This window comes from Leuresthes tenuis, unplaced genomic scaffold (genome assembly GCF_036924035.1).
Source record: "Leuresthes tenuis unplaced genomic scaffold, fLeuTen1.0.hap1 SCAF_2, whole genome shotgun sequence".
NCBI classification, from domain to species: domain Eukaryota; kingdom Metazoa; phylum Chordata; class Actinopteri; order Atheriniformes; family Atherinopsidae; genus Leuresthes; species Leuresthes tenuis.
In genome coordinates this window covers 39,489,407-39,514,649 of record NW_027325356.1, presented here as the reverse complement: position 1 = coordinate 39,514,649, position 25,243 = coordinate 39,489,407, and the positions used below count along the sequence as shown (strand labels likewise).

The 25,243-nt window shown below is 42.6% G+C and overlaps 1 pseudogene; it reads left to right on the top strand.

Annotated features, from left to right (window-relative positions):
* The first annotated feature begins 636 nt into the window (after window positions 1–636).
* Window positions 637–2,686, top strand: LOC140302505 (general transcription factor II-I repeat domain-containing protein 2-like; annotated as a pseudogene).
* The last annotated feature ends 22,557 nt before the right edge of the window (window positions 2,687–25,243 follow it).

Genomic DNA, 25,243 nt, shown 5'->3' with positions numbered 1-25,243 from the left:
AGCAGCCATTGTTTTTAATAGTATGCATTGCACCACTTTGGGCATGCTTTTATATCCACTCATGTAATTACAGACACGTGTTAATTGTTCATCAGTGTTAATTGTTCATGTGTCTCTGATGTGCACATCACTCAGTCTGAAGACAAATTGTGTTCACATTTATTTATTATAACAGTTTCCCAACATCACCTCTACATGTCGCCAAAGAATCAACGGCTATAGAAAAGTGTGTATGCCAGCCCTGAAGTTGGTGTGAGGCAACACACATTTCCACGGTCATTTCACTCTTGATACATCTGATCGTTGACGTGAAAAAGTGCGTACGCCACTTTTTTGTGCGTTCGCACCCTTTGTACATAGGCCCCTGGTCTGCAATAGGTTACGTTCTGAGACAACAGATCAACGCATGCAAAAGTAAAGAAAAAAAAATAAGGTCAAAGACTGATGGCGTTTGACTTGCACTGAGAGGATTCCTCATGAGAGATATGCTAGCAGAAGAGATATTTAGCCTTTAACAGAGACTGGCTACTCTAAAACTTTATATAATATTATATTATATTATATTTATATCATACTACATAGCCTGTCGTATAAAAGAAACTCAGACATGTCTGGACTGATTTTCTGTTTGTTCTTTTAGATCATATGTGTCAAACTCACGGCCCGCGGGCCACATCCGGCCCGCCTTGTAATCATATCTGGCCCGCAAGATCATTTTACATTATCGTTATTCATGGCCCATCGATATGAAGCGCTGATAACACAATACTGCACAGAACTACAGATCCCATAATGCAACGCTTCAGCTGCCTTGCCGCGTACTTCTCGCGTCAATTAAGTCTAGCTATTACAAGATATCACGAATATAGCCGTTAGCCGAAGATACCCCTCACGATGCCGAAGAGAAAAGTTGATTCTGAAAACAGAGCCTTTAATAACCGATGGGAAGCTGAGTATATGTTTAGTGACATTGCCGGTAAACCCGTGTGTCTCATTTGTGGAGCTAATGTGGCTGTAATTAAAGAATTCAATATAAGACGGCACTTTGAGACAAAACACAAGGATAACCTGAAAGACCTGGATTCAGAGCAGAAGAAACAGAAAACAGAAGAGTTAAAGAAGAATCTGGCATTCCAGCAGACGTTTTTTACCCGTGCAAAATCACAAAGTGAAGCTGCTGTGAAAGCAAGTTTTATCGCGCCCATTTACGGAGGGAGAATTTTTGAAGAGCTGCATGATCAAGGTGTTCGACGTGTTATGTCCAGACAAAAAGCAGATGCTGGCAAATATAAGTCTGAGTAGAAATACGGTTACTGATCGAATTTGTGAGATGGCCACTGATCTAAGAGCACAGTTGAGTGAAAGAAGCAAAGACTTTATTGCCTACTCTCTTGCTGTGGATGAAAGTACTGATATGACTGATACTGCACAACTGGCTATCTTCATCCGTGGAGTGGACTCCAATTTGCGCGTAACGGAGGAAGTAATGGACATTAAATCGATGCACGGGACAACGACTGGAAAAGACATTTTTGAAAACGTATGTCAAAGTGTAACCGACATGAAACTGCCCTGGGACAAACTCATTGGACTTAAAACTGATGGAGCGCCGGCTATGTGCAGTGCAAAAAGTGGACTAGTGGGAAGGATGCGAGTGAAGATGCAGGAGGAGAACTGTACTGGTGAGTTAACAGCATATCACTGCATCATACACCAGGAAGCACTATGTGGCAAAGTCCTGAAGATGGACCATGTGATGAGCACTGTAACGCAAACCGTAAACTTTATCCGAGCTAAAGGGTTAAATCACCGGCAGTTTCGGTCCTTTATGCGGGAGATAGATTCAGAGTTTGCCGACATTCCTTATCATACAGAGGTGCGTTGGCTAAGTCGGGGGAAAGTTCTCAACAGAGTTTTTGAGCTCAGCAACGAAATCTGTCAGTTCATGGACAGTAAAGGAAAAGACTCCACCGTTTTGAGGGATGAAAAATGGAAGTGTGAGTTGGCGTTTCTGGCTGATATAACAGCTCATCTTAACGCCTTAAATCTGCAGCTCCAGGGACGTGACCGCATGATTACTAACATGTATGACGCAGTGAAGGCATTTCAAGTGAAGCTGCTTTTATGGGAGACACAAATGCAAAAGTGCAACTTGCCTCACTTTCCCTGTTGCCAAGTAATGTTGAACCAAATCAGCACAAATGTGTTCCCCAAAACGGACTTTGCCGACAAACTGAGCACACTACGCGCTGAGTTCGCACGGCGTTTTAGTGACTTTGAAGCACAAAAAAAGAGTTTTGAGTTGCTTCGCAACCCATTTGCCGTCGATGTTGAAACTGCACAAGCAGAGATTCAGATGGAACTGATTGAGCTGCAGTGTAATGGGACACTGAAGGCAAAGTACGACACTGCAGGACCCACACAGTTCATTCACTCCATCCCTACATCAATGCCTCAGCTCCGTCTTCATGCGGCTCGAACCTTGTGCATGTTTGGGAGCACATATCTGTGTGAGAAGCTCTTCTCAGTGATGAAGATTAACAAAACAGCACACAGAAGTCGTCTCACTGATGAGCACCTGCTGTCCATCCTGAGAATCTCTACAACACAGGACTTTACACCAAACTTAAACGAACTTGTTGCCAAAAAAAGATGCCAGGTATCCGGCTGCGATCAGAGCATATAATGAGATCAGAGTCATAAGAGCAAAGAAAACTGAATGATTTAAATTGTTATTGCTGAAAAGCACACATTTTATGTATATTTCCAGGTTTTGTAGCATGTTCATATTTCTAACTTGTATAATTTCGACAGGAGATATTTTTAAGGAGAGCAAAATCTTTTGGGATATTTAAGTTTTTTTTTTTTTATATACATTGACATAGGAGCAAAGGAATTTGAATGTTATATTTAACAAGATATTTTTATGCAGAGCAAAAAATTAAATAGAAGTAATTTAAGGTTTATGTTTGTTTCAGAATAATATTCCTGTCTGTTTTTATTCATATTTATGTTCCAAAAACATTTAGTTTTGGTGTGTTAAATAAATGTTTATCCTGTTCGACCCGCGACCTAAAGTGTGTTTTGAATTTTGGCCCCTTGTACAATTGAGTTTGACATCCCTGTTTTAGATACAAAGAGCAACTGTAACAGTTAGTTTTGCATCTGACAGAATAAGACCAAAACCTAGTCACATGCTTCATGAAAGCACATTTATGTAATAAAATACAAACTTGCACTTTATCAGATCTACATAATTATGCTTTGCTGATGTCTTAGTGATACTTATTAAATCAATTTAGGCAATCACAAAGTCAACACCCTTTCTGTCTGCTAGAAATATGTAATAGTGACCTGATGCCACTCCCACTTGTTTTATGTGTTTTACACATACCCACAATTGAAAAACCTGAGTTGATTTACCCAGTTAACAACCAGGGGCTTAGTATCTCTTAGTAAGCTCTCCATTGTTAGGGTTAGTTGAGCTTGATCATCTAAAGAGCCGAAGTGTCAAGTAACGAAGTACAAATACTACAGTACTTAAGTAGAATTTTCTGGTATCTGTATTTACTTGATTATTTATTGTTCTCGCAACTTTTTACTTCTACTCATTTTTTTAACACAATTATCTGTACTTTCTACTCCTCACATTTTAAAAAACGGGATGGTTACTTTTATTTCTTTCTCTCTTTTTTCTTCTTTTTTTAGTGGTATCGCTGTCTCTTCCCGCATGTGACATCCAATGGACTGTCTGTGTTTAGATTCAAACGCAATAAACTATGCAATCCAGAGATCTCATTGGTTCTGATGTAACCAACGATACAGAGCACGTTCTTCCTTTGCGCTTGAGCGTTGAAGGGATTCCACAGGCAGTATGTTGGTGTTGGAGAAAAGCTGTAGCAGTGATTCAAGCAGTTGTTCTAGCAGTTCCCTGCAAGAGTTGGTTGAAATCGCTAGAACAAAAGACAACTCATATTGAATGCGCTGAGAACCTTGCACACCGAAGCGGCACAAGCTTATAGCATTCTAAAACTCCCCGTACCGTTTGAAAAAACACATACAGGTATGCTTTATGTTTTCCTAGTACTCTATAACAAAGTATAGAGTTTTAGATACATTTGCTATGTTTTTACTGTATTCAATGGTGCTTGGTAGTTCTATAGCTCGAGTTATTTGCAGTGTCAGCTTTGTCGATATTTTTTTATTTCACCTCGATGACTGTATCCTGAAACTTGGTAAGACTTTCACTGTTGAATTGAGTAGGCTAAGGATAACAATAGAGGAAAAGCCTGCATTTGAAATATATTGACCTTTCTTAATTCTAAGCTTATAAAGTGTGTCAGTCATCACGCCATCATTTACTGTTGCAATTTAAGTATTGTAATCCAATAATGATCCAATGTAATTTCATAGGCCTTGAGTACATAAAATGTCACTTGAAATACCACGATGTTGAAAGGCAATCTGAGAACCCCCATTCTGCAGAAGAGGAGGACTTCTTTTCTGCAGTCAAACACACCAGTTGCCAAGGAAATGGCAAAAAGCTGGAGATGTACCTTTGGTGTCCAGGTGATACAGGAGAGGTACTTAAGTCTTTCCCAACAGTCTGAAATCCGTCATTGAGACGCAACACAGCACTCCCAGCCTCTGCAGCCTGCAGGAGACTGTTCAATACAGCAAGACTGATCTTCACACCAAAACGGGTTTGTATGGATTACAACTTTGAAAATCAGCTTCTTTTTGTCACGCTCTATGTTTTGATTATTCTTGTTTTCTGGCTCTTTGTTATGACTAACCTCTCATGCCTTGTTATGCACATCAAGTCAGGTTCCGCCTCACAGTACCATAGTCAAGTTAAGTCTACAGTCTCGTTTAGTTTCCATAGTCTTGTTTTTTGTAAGTCATAGTCTTGTCTTGTTTTGTAAACGTTAAGTATCTTTGATAATCCGGGTCAGCCGCACTTTCTGTTTTTGCCTTGTGGTTTTGGAATAAACCTTTTCGAGTTTGAAGTTTGCATCTGGGTCCTCCCTTTTCTCGCACCAACGTTCCTGTCACTTTTGTGGCTAAACGAAGGGTTCTGGTAGTCGTATGATGTAATCCATTGTGTGTTCTAAATAAACATATTTGTACGTTTAAAAAACGTGTTACTTCTTTGTGTTACTACTTCTTTTTCTGTTTTCACTCTTCTTTGCACTACACTTCTCTCTCGTCTTCACTCCTCTCTCTCCTTCAGCGTGTCTCTCCCTCTCCCTCCTCCTGTTACCATCTCAGCGCTCCTACCCCCGTCCCTCCCTGCTTGGTGGTATGATCCTTGTCAATCCTCACATGATTGGTTGCACAGCATGTACGTGACACCCGGAGCCAACACCTGCAGCTACTTTTCCAAAAGTGAAAAAAAAAAGCAGCTTGCGGACAGACGTGAGCTGGCTCCCATCTTTCACTTAAAAGAACGATAAAGAAGTTCTTTGAGCCGATCATTGAAGATCATTGTCACTAGAGGAGCCACAGTATCTGATCCAACCAGAGCAAGTATTGTCATTGACGGAACAGAAGTTCTGCAAAACCTGGACTTACCCACAACCTGTGCATTGTTAATGGACCTGATGCATGCTGTGAACCTCAGCTACCCAAAGTTATTGAAAAGTAACTCGTCTACTGGGATGACGTCATCGACGCCTGTCGCTGCAGCACAGCTCATTCACTCCGGTAAGCACGCCCGTCATACTCAAAGTTGTCGTCCACGTCGTCAAAATCTAATAAATATCCTACTATGTTGGATAAAACTATCAGTAGCAAACTACGTGTGAAGTTAGCCGACTGTCACAGAGCACGGAGTAAATAAGCTGTGCTGCAGTAGCGCGCGTCGATGACATCATCCCAGTAGGCGAGTGTGTTGAAAGCCCTCTATAAGCCCCCAGATAGCCGCCAATAACAACAACACAGCAGCTATGAGCCAACAGTGCAATAGTACGCGTTCATTCATTCATTCATTCGCCTTAAAATATTGGTGAAATAAAGACAGATAATGCCTTATGTAGAGGCTGTATTGTCAATGCCCCCGTTCTCTCCCGTTATATGGATCTCGAGTAATCTAAATATCTTCTGAAGGACGCCGACTTTCACAAAACTGCTCTCGGTGAGTAGATAAACGTATTTCATGCCAGAAATAAGATCTAGGTTTAAAAATACCAGAGTTCCCCTTTAAGTAAAATATTTTTTGTAGAATTGAGCAAAAAAGCAGTTAGAATAGCTTAGAGTAATTTGGTAACTTTATTTGACCAAAACACTAGAATTAAAATTAACTTGGTACAATGTGATTAAACTTGTATAGGTAAAATTAAAGCTTATTGGACATAGAAAAAAAAATGAGTTTGTCCAACTTGAAAAGTCTCACTATATCTACTCAACAGTAATTGAGCTGGAAATACTTAAAAAGATCCATGCAAATTGTTGCCTCAATTATTTTAAGTTGAGCAATTGTATTTTTTTTAGTGTATCTAAAATTAGATATAGAAATAGAAAAATACTTTATTCAGATATGCAGTGCATATACAGTTTTTCACCTTTTTCACTTTACATTTATACTAGCATCTTTCTAAGCCTTTACTTTTTCACTTCTACTTGAGTAAAAATATTGAGTTGATAATTCAACTTTTAATTGAGTAATTTCGAACCACAGTATCTATACTTCTACTTAAGTAAAGGATGTAGGTACCTTTAACACCTCTACTAAAGATTCTCTACACAGTGTCAAATATGCAGTGTCAGAGGTTGTGGACTCTTTCAGAGTTATCACAACAACAGCCAGTGTAAGAAGCCGCCCCATTTTGCCCAGTGTTGGGGTAAATTTTCAGTTAATATATGTGGTGTAAAAAGTACTCATCCAGAGTTGTTACAACACCTAAAAGAGTAAAAAGTCCGCCAGTCACTGCGGAAAGCCCCTGTTTTGGTTTTGTGCCTTAAAATACCGAATTACAAAGGGCTAACATGACCAAGTTGATAGCTAGCTTACATGTGCAAGCAATTTTATGCTAAATAACGACATTAGTTAATGTCAAAATAGATTTACATAGATTTGAGTAAAATAGTGAAGATTGCATGTGTGGATAATTGACTTTACTAGCTAATGTTGGTGACTAGCTGTATGTGGCTAACATCAAGTTTGCATCTGTCCATTTTGTGTGCATCTGTCCATTTTGTGTTATGGTCCAGTGATATTCATATATGGTAATATTTACAGTCTTTGTTTAAACAAATGACAAAATGACTAAGAGATCCTGTCCAAAGGCCCTAAATCTGAAGTTAGACAAATTGTGATATAGAGATTTTTTTAATGGCTGAAATTGACCAGTACGATTTTCCTAGTTAGAATAAAATGACCATACGTCCCCGATTTCCGGGGACAGTCCCTGTTTTCGGTGACCTGTCCCTGGACAAAGTTGTCCCCGAAAATGTCATTCGTCGATTTTGACACTGAATGGGGGGGAAATGCGCACAGATTCAAAGTAACACCAGTTATTACGGTAGCCATTTAACACATCACCAGAGAAGACGTCGTATGACATATAAACGCAGCGGCGTCAACAACAACAATCTAGAGGCGGCAAAAAGGAAAGAAAAGGAGACAAGCGGCTGTGATAAATGGTATGTTGTGTATTTTGTGTAAACTTTTTTTAAAAAAACAACACACACCTTCACCAAAATATGTGGAAGTATGCACTCTCCTAGTCCCAATTTGTCACATCCATAATGTTGTCGAAATACTCCAGAAAGGGTGTTCAAATCTTGAAAAAATTGTCCTTATTGCCTCTCAAAGTGAATTTGATCTTCTCCAACCTGAGGTGGAACAAAATGTCCCTAATCCACTTAACGTGAGACGGAGGTTTCGAGCTCTTCCAATTTAATAATATTTGGCGACCAGCAAGTAAGGATGTGAAAGCCACCACATTGTGCAAATTTAATGGCCACTCACAATCCTCAGGTCTGACACCAAATAAAGCTATCAAGGGATGTGGATCAATGACCATACTGAAAACATCACTCAAGGAGTTAAATATTGCAAGCCAGAATGTACGGAGAGTGGGACATGCCCAAAACATATACATTAAGGTTGCTGGTGCAAATTTGCACCGGTCACAAGTGGGATCAATATTGGGGTAAATCTTAGCCAGTTTGGCCTTGGTTGAATGAACACGGTGGACCATTTTAAATTGTATGAGGCCATATCTACTACATGAGGAGGATGAGTGTACTCACTCCAAAACTGATTTCCACAGGTCATCAGAGAGGGGTGTGGCAAGATCTTCTTCCCAGAGAGTTCTAACATTGGCAGTGGACAGGCGATACATATTGTTTAATGTGTTATAGATCGTTGTGATGACCCCCCTAGGACCGGCCTTTGTGGCTAGAAGAGTATCCAGGGTAGTCTCTGGAGGTAACTCAGGGAAAGGATGGTAACCTTTTCGAACAAAATCTGAAAATATCGGAAGTGATGTGACTGGGGTAAGCCAAATTTCTCAAATCAAATAGAATTTTACTTATATTGCACCTTTCATGCTTTAAAAGCAACACAAAGTGCCTCACAGAGGCTAAAAACAACAATGATAAAACATACCAACCCTCCCACCCCCATAAATACCCAGAGAGACATGAAGACAAACAGACACACACGCACACACACACAAGCTCAGACCCACTGCACCTATCAGACAGAGACATGGCCAGGCACCCAGACATAAGGCAAGGAAAGAGCTACCTTAGGGGGGGCCGACCACACTGAGAGAGCACCCGGCCCACGACCACGGGGAGCACCACCACAGAGACAGTCCCGACCCGGGCAAACAAGAGGCCCCACACCAAGGTGCAGAGTCCTCCAGCCACCCGGGCCAGAGCAGTTCACAGGACAGCACCCCACCCCTCAGTGGACCAAAAGCAGCTCCCAGTGTGGTAGGCCCCCATGAGGAAACACTGGAGCTAAAAACTGAAATACTAAAACAGTAAAATGAGATAAAAAGGTGTAAAATGAACAAAATAGATAAAAAGCTTTTCAGCTCATATTGTTAAATTGTTTAACTAAGACATGGAGGTAAAACATGTAACTACAGCATGAAGTTAAAACGTCTAACTAAAACATGGAGTTTAAAACATATAATTAAAATAATATAGAACAAAAATTTAATATGATAACAAAATAAAAAAATTGATTAAAAGGAATAAAAAGAATCAATAAAATTGAATAAAAGCCTGATTAAAAAGGTGAGTCTTGAGCGTCTTTTTAAAAACATCAACAGTCTCTGCGGCCCTGAGGTTCTCCGGCAGGCTGTTCCACAATCGGGGGTCATAATAACTAAAATCCGCCTCCCCGTGTGTTTTCAATCAAACACGTGTTTTTGTTTAAAGGCCAGTGCTGGAAGACCTCAGGGTCCGTGAGGGTCGATATGGTAAAAGTAAGTCAGATAAATAAGAAGGCCCAAGACTGTGAAGACATCTAAAAACGAGTAAAATAACCTTAAAATTGATCCTGAAACGTACGGGGAGCCAATGGAGTGATTCTAAAACTGGTGTAATGTGCTTCTGCACTCTGGTCCTTGTCAGCACGTGCGGCTGAATTCTGGAGTAGCTGAAGATTAAAAATTACCCGGGCCGCTCTGGCGTGGGTTGTGGTGCTGGGCCTGGGGGGGCTGGGTTGTCCTGGACGCGCCACAGTATGGGTGGGTTAGTGCAGGTCCTGGTGCCAGGCTTGTTGCTCTGGGACCTCCAAGACTGGTGTGACCGGGTGGTTTGTTTGTTTGTTTTTTGTTGTTGTTTGTTTGTTTTTTGTAGAGGTCCTCCGGGGTGGGGTCAGGCGGGATGGGTACCTTCTGGAGGTACAGTAGCTCCCGGAATATGGTCGTTGCAGGCCCCGAGCCTGGTGGACATCAGCCCCTCCTGCCCTGGGTTGGCTCCCAGGTAGCGGGGATGCCTATTGCAGCCAGTCCCTGGCTGCCCTCTCCGGGGGAGAGTAGCTCCCCCGGTGTATATCCCCATACCCCTCTCCCTTCTGGCTCCTGTACACAGCACACACTCACACATGAAGGGTTTTGGGGGCGTGTGTGTTCGGTGGGGTGTAGTGGATGGGGCCACGTAGGTGGTTCCCTTTGATTGCACTCTGCAGTTCCCCGCCCCTGTTTTAATTACACCTTAGACATCACTACTTATCAAACACACTCACACACACACACATTAGGTCTTGGGGGGTGGTTACACTGAGTGGCATCTGGTGGGCGGGGCTCTTTGGGTATGTAGGCTGCCCAGAGGGCCACGCTCCCAGTTCTACAAGTTTGGCTGCCCCTCAATTTTAATCGCTCACTATTAGAAAATATTGAAGAGCCAGAAGGGTGAGGGGAGGGGTCTTCTTCCCACACCCCTGCTTCCTGGTTGCTGCTCGGGGCGGGAGGGGCCAAGAGGATTAATTAATTGTTCTGCTGGTTCGGGGTCTGTGGTGGCTGGGGGGCTGCTGGCCCCCTGGTGTGCCCGCTGCGCTACACCCCAGCGGAGTTGAGGGAGGGAGGACGTGTGGATGTATGGGACGTGAAAGTGTGTGTGGTGATGATTGGGCCTAGATCTGGGACTTGCTGTCACCTGGCCTGCTTGTGCTTCTCCCGATGGGGGGGCGGCGTTGCCTCTCCCCGCTGCTCGCGACTTCACCCACCTGCGGGCACGTCTTGACTCCCAGGGCACTTGTCAGGGGCGCTGGGGCAGGCGCTGACCCACTGTGTGACTGTCTGGGGCGCTTGGCCCTCCTGGGTATTGGGTGGGGCCTCTGCCGGGGGGTTTGGGGGCGCTCGGGCCAGTGCACGGCCCATGTCTGGGGCCTGGCGGGGTCGGTGGGCTGTTGCCCCTGGCTCCCGGAGGGCCTCTGCCCTATGCTTATGGGGGCTCTTACCGGGGGCTTCCTCTGCAGTCTTCTGGGTGGATGCGTGGTTGCCCCTGTGGTGGGCTTCGTGGGTTCTGTGCTCCGTGGGGGCTGCTGGTGGCCTGGGTCTTGTGGCCCTCTCTGTCTGCTTCTGATTGCTGGGGGGGGGGCTGTGGATTGTGGCTCTGTACACTTATACACTCATAACTAAGCACGGTAACCATGTAGGTCCTGTGCCATGGGTGTTGCATGTTCTCACACACACACACACACACACACACATTTATTAGCCCAGTAGCATGGTCGCTAAGCAGTTGATGTATTATCATGCTCAGGTAGTCGTCTCAATTCATCTATATTCACAGCTGTGTTGTATGCGATTACCGCTTCTTGTGGATGTTTTTGTTTGGTTGTGTGTTTGTTTTTTCTCTTCTTGTCTGCTTTCAGGTGCTCCTGGTGGTGCTAAGGCTGTATTCCCCTCAGAGGCCATGGATTGTTGTTTGTTTTGTTTTTTACAGGTGTAACAGCTGGTTGTCTGGTTTTTGTTTCTATTTTTGTTCTGTTTCCCCTTCTTTCCTCTTCTTCTTTCCTTGTCCCCCGGTCCGGTTCAGTTCTATTACATGTCATATATTGTAAACAGAAATAAATAAATGGACATCAAGGGGAGCTTTACATTTATAAAACTTCCCTTGGCAAAGCAAATCTGTTTGGCATCAAAGGTATTCAGACTACAATTCTGCTGCCATAATGCTGAACAGGACAAGGGGGAAAAAAAAAAAAATTACCCTTTTTTGGAAGACCAGAGAGCAAGGCATTACAGTAATCTAAATGACAAGAGATAAAAGCATGCATCAGCACCTCCGTGCTGGCCTGAGAGAGAAACGGGCGGACTCTGGCTATATTCTTAAGATGGTAAAAACCTATCTTTGTTAAGTTTATAATATGTGGAATAAAACTAAGCTCAGAGTCAAAAATCACGCCCAGATTTTTTACAGTTCTGTTGGTTTAAGATTTTGTAATTTTTTAAAAGTTTCTGTCTCTGGCCTTCAGGACCAATGACTAAAACCTCAGGTTTGTCCTGTTTGAGCTGTAGGAAGTTTGCTGCCATCCATAACTTGATATCTAAAATGCAGTTAAAAAGGGCATCAGATGGCCATCAGGAGACACGGCAATGTACAGTTGCGTATCATCAGCATAGTTATGAAAGCTGATGCTGTGCCTCCTGATGACATCCCCAAGGGGAAGCATGTACTCTGTGAGGTAGGAAGCAAACCAGTTAAGAACAGTACCAGAGAGGCCGACCAGGTTCCTCAGTATGTTTAATAAAATGTGATGGTCTACTGTATCAGGATTGTCGTCTAGCAGTGCCTATACCACGCCGAAGACAATCCAAACTCTTTCTATGTGTCATTCCATGATGGTGGAATGACCTACCGAGCACTACCAGAACAGGGGCGTCCCTGTCTATCTTCAAGAAACTCTTGAAAATCCAGCTCTTCAGAGAGCATCTCCTATCCTAGCACTTACCTTGTACTTCCCTACCCCCTCTATCTCTGCACTTTATTTTTCTGCACTTCCCTCTATGCCTGCGCTCTATCTCTACTCTTTCACTTCTGGCAGAGTCGGACTAGTGGGTTCCTTCTATGTAGTTTATTGTTAGCTTTTTGTATAGCTTGTTATATCTTCATTTGTAAGTCGCTTTGGATAAAATCGTCTGCTAAATGCATAAACATAAACATGTATCGAAGGCGGTGGTAAGATCCAGTAGTACCAGGACTGTAAGTGTATGATTATCTAAGTTGCACCTGGTATCATTCAAAATCTTTAAGAGGGCTGTCTCGGTACTGTGGTTCCTTCTAAAACCAGACTGATACTTAAAAAATCTTTTACTTGGTTAAAAAACAGTTTTTCTAGTATTTTACTTAAAAATGGTTAGTTGGATACAGGCCGGTAATTGTTAAGAATGTTGGTGTCTAAATTGCTCTTCTTCAGAAGGGGCTTCACCAACGCTGTTTTAAAAGAGGTGGGGAAGACACCCATCTGGAGAAAGCAATTCACAATGCTGTTCCTCAAAGAATCCATAAAATGTTTTAAAAAACAGTGTGGGAATTGGGTCGAAAAGGCAGGTTGTAGGGTTTACCTGGGAGACGACTGGACCAAGTGTCCTCGCATCAACCAGGGCAAAACTCTCCTGTGTTTCTTCAGGTAAAAGCAATGATCCAGGTGTGGTGACGGCTAAAAACTGTTGAGATAAAAGACTGGATCTGATGTCATCAATTTTACGCCTGAAGTGGTCTGCAAAATCTTCACAGAGAGTATCTGTTTTTGTTTCATGGGATCCGCTAAAATTACTGTTTGTTAAAAGATCAGTGGTGGAGAAGAGAAATTTGGGGTTGTTTTTATTGTCAGAGATCAGTTTTTTGAAGTGGGAAATTCTTGCCTGTTTTATTGCATTATTGTAGGTTTTGAGTTGTTGCCGTAAAATTTGATAATGAATTGTTAGTTTGTATTTTCTCCATCTTCTTTCAGCACTCCTGCAGTTTCTTTTCAGTTTCTTTGTTTCCTCATTTCTCCTTGGTGGTGTAGGTTTTGTCTTAATTTTTTTTGTTAAAAGAGGAGCCACTGAGTCCAGCGTTGACTTAAGATTTCTGTTAAAATTGTCAACCATAAAATAGCAAGGTCCTGGTAAAATCTCTGCAGGAGTGCTCTTTAAAATCTGGATAAAATTTGCAGCCACTTCAGGAGTTAGGTAGCGTTTCCTCACCGTGCCCCACGCTGATTAAAACTGGTGTTAAAAAACACACAGTAGTGGTCAGACAAAGCCAGGTCCACAAAAGAGGACACATCCATGGACAGGCCAAAGGTTATGACCAGGTTAGGTCCAGGGTGTGTCCTCTGCTGTGGGTCGACTGTGCTACATGCTGTTTAAAATCTAAGCAGTTTAATAGGTTTAAAAATGATCTGGATACTGGTTCCAAGGTGTTGTCAACGTGTAGGTTAAAATCACCAGTGATCAAAATCCTGCTGTAGGTGGTGTGAATGATTTTGATGGTGTGATTAATGATATTGATGCAGTTCCTCCTCCTTTTTTTCCTCCCCTAATAAAAAATAGAAAGTTAAAATTTGGTGGTGAAGCCTCAGTGAGAACAACAGGTGCATCGGTGCCAAGCCATGTCTCTATAAGGAGAATACTGTCCAAGTTTTTATCTAAAATTATATTATTTAAAATAAAAGATTTGTTTAAAAGAGAGCGCGCGTTTAACAAAGCCATTTTGATGTCAGTATTGAACGTGCGCTCATTGTGACATTTTAAGGGAATATTAAAAACACTTTTTGGTCTAAAAACATTTCTGGGTTTTAACTGTTGGAAGTGATGGATTTGATAGTGTGAATGTCCTGAGGTTCCGGTGGCGGAGAAGGGTCTACTGATTCAAAGGAGTGTATGGTGTTGATGAAACGTGTAGTGGGGGAGGGTGGCGGTGACTGAGGGGTCTATATGTATGTGAGTTAGCAGTTAGTCAGGAGGTGGCTATGGTACAGCACCGGACAGTCAGGTTGAAGTTAAATGATAAAAGCCATGAACTCTCCTGATTTGGGCGTAGGCCGTCCTGTTTAAAAATGTATGGCCTGTTTAAAAAAGCTGTAAAGTTGTCAACAAAAGGGACACTTTTGTTCAAACAGTATCCCTTCAGCCACAGGTGCTGCTGACGAAGGCGGCTGGTGTTGACGTCACCGTAGCGAGGTGGGGGAAGCTGGCCGGAGATAATCAGCCGCTTCCTTGTGTCCAGTAGGCGATCCACGAGGGAGATGAATTCCTGTTTGAGGACCTCCGACTGCTGATTTTTTATATCATTGATACCGGCCTCCAGGACCAGCATGGAGGCCGAGCTGTACTGTGCACACAGCTTGAGGGCGGAGGATGTGACCTCCTTGACGTAGGCTCCAGGGTGGCAGAGGGTCCGGCCACCGTGCACTGCCACGTGCCTGACCATGGAGGTCCCGACAATCAGCACAGATGGGGTGCGCCGTTCCGTTGGCTGTCTGGAGGCGCAACAGGGGCGGGATGGAGCCTGAGGTTGAGGTTGGTGGCGCCGGCTCACGATTTCTCCTGGCAGAGATGGAGTGGGGGGGCAGGCTGGACGAGTGGACCCCGGCTCCTGGACTGGTGAGAGGAACGACCAGTTGGGTGGACAGGTCCCGTGGGTGCTTTGTCCAGCTCGCCCGCGGGAAATCCTGCAGGCTTAGGATGTCAAACCTGTTATCCAGTGGCAGATCTGGAGGTGGAGAAGATGGATGAGCATCCGCGCCCCTGTGCACCACTGACCAGGGTTCCCTCGACTTGAGTGGAGTTGAGCTCACCGGACCTCTACTCCATCCTCTCGGTTCCGGATGAAGCACTGCGACTCTGCAGGACGAAGGCAGGAGGCAGGGGGTGTTTTCAGGTGAGTGATGAGCTTCACCTGGGTCGCAGTGACAGTGGAGAAATCCATGAGGATATTGTCCCTCTCCATGAGGTCCGCCCGCAGACCAGAGACACTCTCCCTTAGTTTTGAGAGTGTGGGGAGGCAGGACTCGCACACCGCCAACAGCATTTCTCTTTTGTTTTTGTATTTGTTTGTTTGTTTTGCAAGAGGTAATGGGGAAGTAACCAAAGAGCGGAAAGGAAGACCCTTGGCCTCTATCTTTACCCATTCAGGTGCATACTCAAGAGGATCACTTTGGACATGTATGATAACTTTATGGATGTTGTAATAATAAAGGAGGTTGGGCATGGGCATCCCTCCCGATGTTTTGGATCTTTGTAAAAAGGCTTTCCTAGTCCGGGGCTGCCTGACATCCCAGATGAAATAAGAAAATGTTCAATCGAGAGAGCTAAACGTCTTTTTGGAAATTAATACAGGGATATTCTGAAAAAAGATATATGAATTTGGGAATTATGTTAATTTTGATTAAGTTAATGCGCCCAGCCAGTGATAATGGTTGCGTGTGCCAACCCGCCAGATCTTCTTTGCATTTGTCAATTAGAGGAGAGAAATTAAGCTTGTATAATAACTGAAAAGAGCGAGGGACAGAAATCCCCAGATATTTGAAGTGGGACGTCACTCTCTTGAAAGGGAACATGGAGACAGGGCCATTGAGAGCAGTAGGGTTCAAAGGGAAAACTTCGCTTTTTTGCATATTGACCTTATAGTCAGAGAGCTTCCCAAACTCTTCCAGATAGAATGGATGGAAGGGACATTGCAGGGTTGGTAACATATAGGAGAAGGTCGCCCACATACAATGACACCTTGTGCACTCTGTCACCTCGGATTATCCCCTCAAAAGAGCGACACTGTCTCAAGGAAACTGCAAGTGGCTCAATCACCAGATCAAAAAGCAGCGGGGATAAGGGGCATCCCTGTCTCATTCCCAGGTACAAGGGGAAGTAGTTTGATTGAACCTCATTAGAGCGAACCGAGGCTAAGGGGCCACTGTAAAGTAACTTGACCCAAGAGACAAAAGCCCCATTCCACCCGATCAAAAGCCTTTTCTGCATCCAAGGCTACAATACTTTCAGGTGAACAAGACTCTGATTGGGTGCACATTATGTCAAAGAGCCTACGTGTTTTTGAAAAGGCGTGCCGTCCCTGAATAAATCCAGTTTGATCGGAAGAAATGAGGGCTTGGAGAACCCTCTCAAGGTGCCTGGCTATACACTTCGCCAAAATTAAAATTTTGTAATCCACATTAAGTAGACTAATTGGGCGATAGGACTCACAGCAAAGGGGGTCTTTGTCTTTTTTGGGGATTAGACATATTGAAACTTGCCTCAATGTTTGTGGCAGCTAGCCGTGTAAGAGGGCTTTGTTGTACATATTCAAAAGTAGTGGGGAAAGTTCACTGGAGAACCTCTTGAAAAATTCCACCAGGAACCCATCGGGCCCAGGTGATTTTCCAGACTGCATACAGTCAATTTCCTCAGCTGTCAATGATTTATCGAGAGTAGACCTCCAAGTATCATTCAGTCTAGGTAGATTCAAATCCTGATAAAAGGAGTCTTCTTCCCCAGGGCCTGTGCTGCCCTCGGATGTATATAATTTGCCATAGTATTCAGCAAATGCTGTTTGTGGTCAGACACCGTGGAGCCAGAAGTAGTATGTATTTGCGTTATTTGATACGACACAAATGACTGCCGTGCCTGGTGAGCCGAAAGCCTGCCCGCTTTGTCCCCAAACTCATACACAGTATGTCTGGCCTTAAGAAGCAAGTGCTCAGCCTTAGCAGTTGACGCAAGATCAAATTCGGTCTGAAGACGAATCCGCTTTTGCTGGAGTTCGGGAGTAGGTGAAGTTGCATGCTATGCATCTAGCTGGGCCATATTGTTGCTGAGTTCCTTCAACTTAGAAATGTTTTCTCTTTTACAGCGCGAAGTGAATCTAATAATTTGACCATGCAGGAAGGCTTTCAGAGTTTCCCAAAGAGTGTTGCGACAAATATCTGATGTAGCATTTGTTTCGATAAAGAACTTCAGCTGTGTGCTCACAAATTTAACAAACTTAGAGTCTGAGAGTAATAGAGGGTGCAGGTGCCATACTTTGCATGCAACAGGCTGCTCAGGGAAAGACAATTCAAAGGAAAGTGGGGCGTGATCAGAGATGACAATACTGTGATATGTGATGTTATCAGTAGAAGGAATAAGCCGAGTGTTGAGCAGAAAGTAATCAATTCGAGAGTAGGTACTGTAAACGGGCGAGATGAAAGAAAACACTCTACCGGTCGGGAACTTAAATCTCCGTGGTTCGAACAACCCATATTGTTCTATGTAATTGTGAATGACTTTGGCCATCTTGGACAGCAGTCCAGGTCTGGCAATGGAGCAGTCTAGCTCGGGATTGAGGACGCAATTAAAGTCCCCGCCAATAATTAAATTGTGAGCATCAACATCAGGCAGGGCAGAGAAAAATGATTTAATAAAATCTTCATCATCCCAGTTAGGAGCGTATATATTTGCTAAAATGATAATGTTTTATTTTATGATAATAAAATAAAATGTTTATTTAGGAGTCTACCAGTGACTATCACGAATCTACCACCTGGGTCAGCCACAATTTTCTCAGCTGTGAAAGAAATATAAATGTGACTAAGTATAGCAGTGCCCCTGGCCTTAGAGTTAAGCCTTGAATGAAAAACCTCCTCGGCCCAGCTTCTATGGATTCTATTAACATCAGCGTTGCGAAAATGTGTTTCCTGTAGAAACGCAATGTCCACGTGCAGCTGGGAGATGTGGGCCAGTACTCTGTTCCTTTTTACTGGGTAGTTTAAGCCCTTTACATTCCAAGAGATCAAACTGAGCTTTCTATTCCTAACCCCTGTCATTGGTGCAGTTGGTACAACCAACAGTATAAATTAACTGGACTGGATAGTGTAGTGGTATGATTGCCATCTTTTGTGTGAGAGATCTGGGTTCAAATCCCCTGCATGAAAGGTACTGTCTCCAGTAGGGGTCCTTAGGCAAGACCCCCTTACCCTATCTGTCTATCTCTAAGTCGCTTTGGATAAAAGCATCTGCTAAATGCATAAACATAACTGCAGGAGAGAGCAGGCATTTTGTTCAATGAGAACCTGATGCAGGTGAGTGTAACTGATGTTATAAAAGTGAAAAACATTAGTGGGTGCAAAAAAAGAAAGAAAAACAAAAACAAATGAGAGCATACGCCCCCTCCCCACCACAGCACTTCCCCCAAACTAAGTGCTGTGCCCACCCGAAAACTACAAAGCTTCTGAGATGTGTTAAAACCCAATACATACATCAGACTCCAAAATTGGAAATGACAACTTATATCATCTTGAAGTCAGCACTCACATATGAACTGTTTGTTAAGCAATAAGCAAAAAATAAATAAATAAAAATAATGAAATAAAATAATAATAAAAAATATATATATATATTTATTTATTTATTTATTTTTTAATCACTTTGTTGGAAACTTAGCACAACCTAGCTATCACAATGTGTATAGTGCAAAATCACCGGTAAAACAGGTGATAAAAGCCAGCAAACTTTTTTTTCCCCCTTCTTATTTAGTTTTTTTCCGCCATTGAATGCATAAACAAGAACAAGTAAGACGGATAGGGACAAGTCCAATGTCATCGACGGTCCGACACACAGTATATAGTATATAGAGAGTTCAAGCACACAAAACGAGTGAAATTAAACAGGTCCTTGTCTCAAACTCGCAGCAATTTGACACAGAGAGTAAACATAGCACCACTTACAGATTATGGTCTGCCAACCTGCCAAAATGCCCTCTATAAAATGCCTAATGTGGACACCGGCCGGTTAGTCCTCCAGTACAGGCATATCGTTGCTCCCTGTGATCTCCGCTGCATCCGCTCTCTTCCCGGTATTTGCTTTGACAAAGTCAGCTGCATCCTGCGGTGACTTGAATTCGCATTTGGACCCGTTAAGCGTGAACCGGAGTGTTGTAGGATATGCAAGTGAATACTTCACAACAATCTCCTGAAGTTGTTTCTTCACCGGGATGAAAGCCGCTCTCCTTCGAACCAGGTCGGTGCTGAGGTCCGGGTAAATGCTGATCTTCTGCTCCCCGGTATGCCAGCTGCCCGGCTCTCTCCCAGGATAAGCATAGAATCAGCTCCTTCGTCCGGTAGTGATGTAGCCGTGCTATCATGGCACGTGGGGGTCTGTTTTGCTGTGGCGGTCTGAGGGCCCGGTCCACTGCTGGTTTACGGGGGGAGCTGTCCTCCCCGAAGACCTCCACCAGGAAGGTTCCCATGAAAGTGGTGGGATGGCCGCCTTCGATTTTTTCTGGGAGACCGACAACTGATGATCTGCCTTCGTGATCTGTTCTCCTGGTCATCCATGCGAGCCCGAGTTTTTTACACTCAGCCCTCAGATCAGCGTATGAGCACTCCAGTATGACGACTCTGCCATCCACATCATTTAAACCTTCTTCCACCTCTTGGAGTTTTACAACATGAGATGAGATTGTGGACTGAAGTGCTGCAACCGTGCAGCGGAGCTCTGACAGGATCTCGTCTTTCATATTGTCAAGCAGCCCCTTACAATCCTCACGGGTGAGTTGCAGGTTGGCGTTGGTGTTAGCCCTAACCTCTGTAGCTTTACCGGAACAGCTATCGCTTGCTGCGGTTTTGCTCGCATATGTTGCTCTCATGCCAGGCTTTCCGCTCATTATTGATTTCCGCTAGTTGCTAGGTTTTGGGACAAAGTCTTATACATAAGAAATGTGTGTCTGGTTCGAATAACTCGATGATTTAAGTTAATAAATTTCGAAATAGGTGAGGAGCACAGGAATTTGCCTCTTCACTCCGGCATGACACCGGAAATCCCCCAGAGAACGGGTTTTTTAAATGACTTTTTTTGCTAGTTGTTTTATTATACAATGGTAAACTTTTTCTCTCAATTTCTTTCAGCAAAATGTATACACTTACGTTACACTTTGGATTTGTGAAAAACTCATTTCTCTTAATTAAAACAGTGTTTATATTTTTATGTTCTCCCTTCTTCTCACTTAGCTTCCAAAGAACCAGTCCAAACCAATTCAGCATTGGACCTTTCATCATTTTGTAGCTATGATGATACAATCATCCTGGAACTTACAACCTGCAGCCCAGATTGGTTGATATGCCAAAAAAGTAAGTAGATGTGGAACATATTTTGTGTCAGCTTCATTTTGTGCATTGCATTTTTTTTGGTTATTTGTAGATGCATTGACTGTCAGTTGTGCAAGATTATTTCATTTTAGTGAATAATGGCTTGACTCTTATTCTGTCCTTTCACAGCATTGACCAAGAAACCAGGGGGAGACCGTATTAATAAGGAATACAACCAAATGAACTCTAAATCTATCAGTGTTCTGCATCTGCGCTTCAGTCCTCTTTGTGAGTCGGCTAGGTACCAAGCCGTGACACACCATCCTTGTTCACTTTGGTTATAAAGTAAGAAGATATATATATATATATATATATATATATATATATATATATATATATATATATATATATATATATATATATATAGATATACATATTTGGCTCCACTACATCACATAGCATATTCTATTGCTTTTGATTTAAAACTCTGCAGACTTTAACTGTTATGTTTACATACAAATAAAAAACTGTGCATGTTAGGCTCAATACATAAAGTTTTACAAGTTGTAGCAAATTTTTTTTTTAGTGGTCTTACATAAAGATGATGACTCAAAATGACCAGACTTAAGCGCATGTATTTTCCACATTGTGGGAGCTGTAGCTCCACTTTTAACTTAAAGTTAAAAGTGGTTTAAAGGCTGTGTACTGGTATCATCAATGTTGTGAAGCTTTGGTTAGGTGTTTGGTTAGGTACAGGTGTTTCATCAAATTTGAAATGGAGTTCTTTTGCACCTAAACTGTTTTTACTCTGGTCAAAAAAACATGTTGCCATTCAACACCATTTGTCTTTATGTGAGTGTTAATCAGTACTTTTTCTGTAACTTTTTCTTTATAGAATCATGTTTACAGATTGTAGGGTCTGACAAGCAATCTAGGGACAAAAAGAGACTGATCAATTTGACTTGTCTGCAAGACGGATGACAGCTCTATCTATGTCCTGGGCTGTGTGGGCTGATGTAGCCCAAACAAAAATAATTAACTAGCCTAACTGTTTTTCCCCCCTCTTTTTCCTCTTTTCTGTCTTCTTAAACCCCAGCAGGTCGAGGCGGATGGCCACCCTTCCTGAGTCTGGTTCTGCCAGAGGTTTCTTCCTGTTAAAAGGGAGTCGTTCCTTTCCACAGTCGCCACAGGCACGCTCAGGACGGGAGATTGGACTGAAGACAAGTTTCGGTGCAATCTGTTGGTTTCCTTAGCTAGGATATTATTTTTTTCCAATTGTCTCTATATGAATGAATTGGATTATGATTACAATGAATTGAATTCCAATTGGCTTGAATTGGACTATATTATTTAAGTGCCTTGAGATGACAATTGTTGTAATTTGGCGCTATATAAATAAAATTGAATTGAATTAATTATCTCATCAAGTCATGACTATCAGAAACTGTAGTTCATCACAGCCTGCAGAATACAGTGCAATGCAATGGCCTATGTTGTAGCTTACGAGCCTGTCGGTGACCATGATAAGTTTCTTGTCCTTTTCACCTCCCAGTTCAAATTCAAGGGAATGCTGTTCTCACAAGCTAAATGAACACTGACATGCACACTGACTTGTGCAGGACTGGATTCTGGCTAAGAGGCAACCCCCCCCCCCCAAAAAAAACCCCCAAAACAATGTATGTGAGATTTTTCTTTTCTTTCTTATTTTCTCTGTGGCTACAAAAGGCACAGATGTTACATAAAAAATCTTAATGTAACTGACCACAAAGAACATTAAAGGATGTTGTGACAATTGACACTGAGGTGGTTGGTATGACAGAATAGAATGCAAAGGGCAAATTATAGGTTGAGATGAAAGCAGATGATTTACTGTGGCAACCCCTTAATGAATCAGCCAAGAAGAACAGTATTGGATTGCTTGTTTGGAAAATAAATTAGCAATTCACTGTTTGAAACAGATAAAATGTTAAATGACCTATTCAAACAAACAAAAAAAGTCATTGCTTTGAAATGGTTGGTTTATTGTGGCACGCAAGTATCGATCGGTGTCACTTTCAGCCCTAAGAGAGTAAGAGATTTGAGATATTTTTTCATCTTGCAGTGGCTGATGAGCAATTCTCCATAAAGCCAACATCCCTGATGGTCACATGCTGATTGAGTGAAAGTTAGCTTGGACCAGGAGGTGCTGACAACAACACATTTCATAACAAAGAGGGGGAAGCTCTGAATATGATAAAACAGTAAAGAAGCACTGAAAAGAGCACAGAGAAAGCACAGAAAAGCTAAGACTACAGCTACCCTGGACAATCTTCATCTTGTTAGCAGATAGTTTCACTCCATTATAAAGCAGATCTTTGTCCATTTTGATTTTTAACAAGCAAAGATGATAGATCATCAACAGCATCAACACAACGAGCTACAGCCCATTCCTCAGATTGTTCCACATATTTCTGAGATTGCCCCCACTGGCAGAACAATGCCAGTACATTTCACAAGTACATTCAAACCATTTTAATAGATATGGGACAATACAAACAGTACTCTTAACTACATTACTATGAGACTAACTTGAAACTGGTGGAATATTTAACTATGATGTACTATTATGACAGTTAAATGGATGTAGTTTCACCAAAGTACAGTTGAATGTGCTAGAACATAACTGCAGCTGCTGACAGCAACCAGATCCTTGTGTGCTGAAACAGTGAACTGGTTGAGTATGAGAGCACAGTGGGTTAGCGCTGGTTCTGCGGAGGCTGCTGTTGAGTGCTCAGTGGTGTGTGTTTGTGGGATTGTGTCAAACTGAAAGAGGATCCAGCACAGGGCAGAGAAACAGTGGCTCCCCCTCATGATTAAGCACCGTACCCTCATGCTCCCCGGGTGCTATGAATGGCTGCCCACCGCTCCATTGTATGGCATCTGTATCTATGAGTGTTCATGTGTGTGTCAACAGGTGCCAACCTGGATGGGTTAAAAGTGGAGAACAAATTTCATGTGTATGCATGACAATAAATCTGATCTGATCTTAATGAAATACCACTTAATTCCACTTAATTAAAGTGACACACTTGCATTGTATAACCCATCAGACTCTGTTTGCTTCGTTCGTGCACCCATATATGTAGATCTTTGGTGTTTTGAAACATTTGAAACAGTTTGTCCAAATAAAAGAAACATTTTCCACACACACCAGAGTAAGTCATGGAGTTTCACAGGGTTTTGTGCTTAGACCAATTCTTTTCACTTTATATATGCTTCCATTAGGTATTCTGATTAGACAGCATGGCATAAAGTTCCATTGCTATGCTGATGATATTTTCCTATACTTATATATTAAATCAAATTAAACCAAGTAGTTAGAGTCTTTATGTCTTTAAGCATGTCTTAAAGACCTGGATGACTCCTGAATTCAGACAAAACTGAAATTGTTGCTTTTGGCCCTGAGCGCTTCAGGGAAATACTGTCTAGTTATATAGTTTCTCTAGATAGCATTTGTTCCATATAGTTATATAGTGGAACTAATGTTGCCATAGTAACAGTTACTTTACAGTACAGTAACACAGAATGTTGGAGTGAAAGTGAATGTGTTGTTGCTGGGGTTACAGGACGTTTCCTTATGCTGGTATGTGTTGATGTTTTGAGCTGTTATTAAAAGTAAATATAAACGGATCAAGCCGACCCTCGATCATTCTACATGGTGTCAGAAGTAGTTTCAATGTTTCAGTGGAGGTGGGGGGTGGCAAATGTGGAAAATGAAGCATAACAGAGATGAAAAGTGCCCTGCAGAAAGAGCTACATGCCACGACTGTCACAGAATGGGACACTGGGCCAGAGTATGTCATAGCAGGTCAGTGAATGAGGTTACAGAGACTGAGACATCTGAGCAGACCTCTTATTTCCTGGGTTCAGTGTGTGATAAGTAAAGTGAACAGTGGACTGTGCAACTACAGGAATGGAATGGAAAGCATTAGAATAGCCACTGCAGCTGACAGTAAGCTGCAGTCTGTCTTCAAATTCATAAGAAGTGGATGGCCAGAATACAATGGAAATGCACCATTGAACATAAGAGCATATATGAAGGTGAGAATTGAGCTATCAGAGGCTGATGGTTTGCTCATACGTGGAAGCAGGATCATCACTCCACTGTCACTGACAGCCGACATCCTACAGAAAATACACGATGGACATCAGGGGCTAGCAAAGTGTAGAGACAGAGCAAAATCATCGGTTTGGTGGCCAGGACTCTCTGCAGAACTTAAGAACACAGTGATATCATGCCACTCGTGCCAAGAACAAAAGCAACAAAAAGAGCCACTCATCTCTACACCTCTGCCTGACCATCCATGGAAAAGAATAGCTCTGACCTCTGGGAACACAACAAAAACAATTACCTAGTATATCAGATTATTACTCACGGTTCCTCGAGGTGCTGCAACTGTCATCCACAACAAGTACTCAAGTCATTCAGAGACTTAAAGCAACCATTGCAAGGTTTGGGATCACGGATGAGGTGGTGAGTGAGTGAATGGTCCTAAATTCTCCAGCGCAGAATTTCAGGACCTGGAAAGAAAAGCACATCATGTCTAGTCCTCACCATCCTCAGGGAAATGGTCACGTGGAGAGCGCAGTACAGACTGTGAAGAGAATCCTCCAACAAGAAGAACCTGTAATAGCCCTCATGTGCTACAGATCAACTCCCTGTGCCACTACGGGTGTCAGTCCAGCAGAACTGTT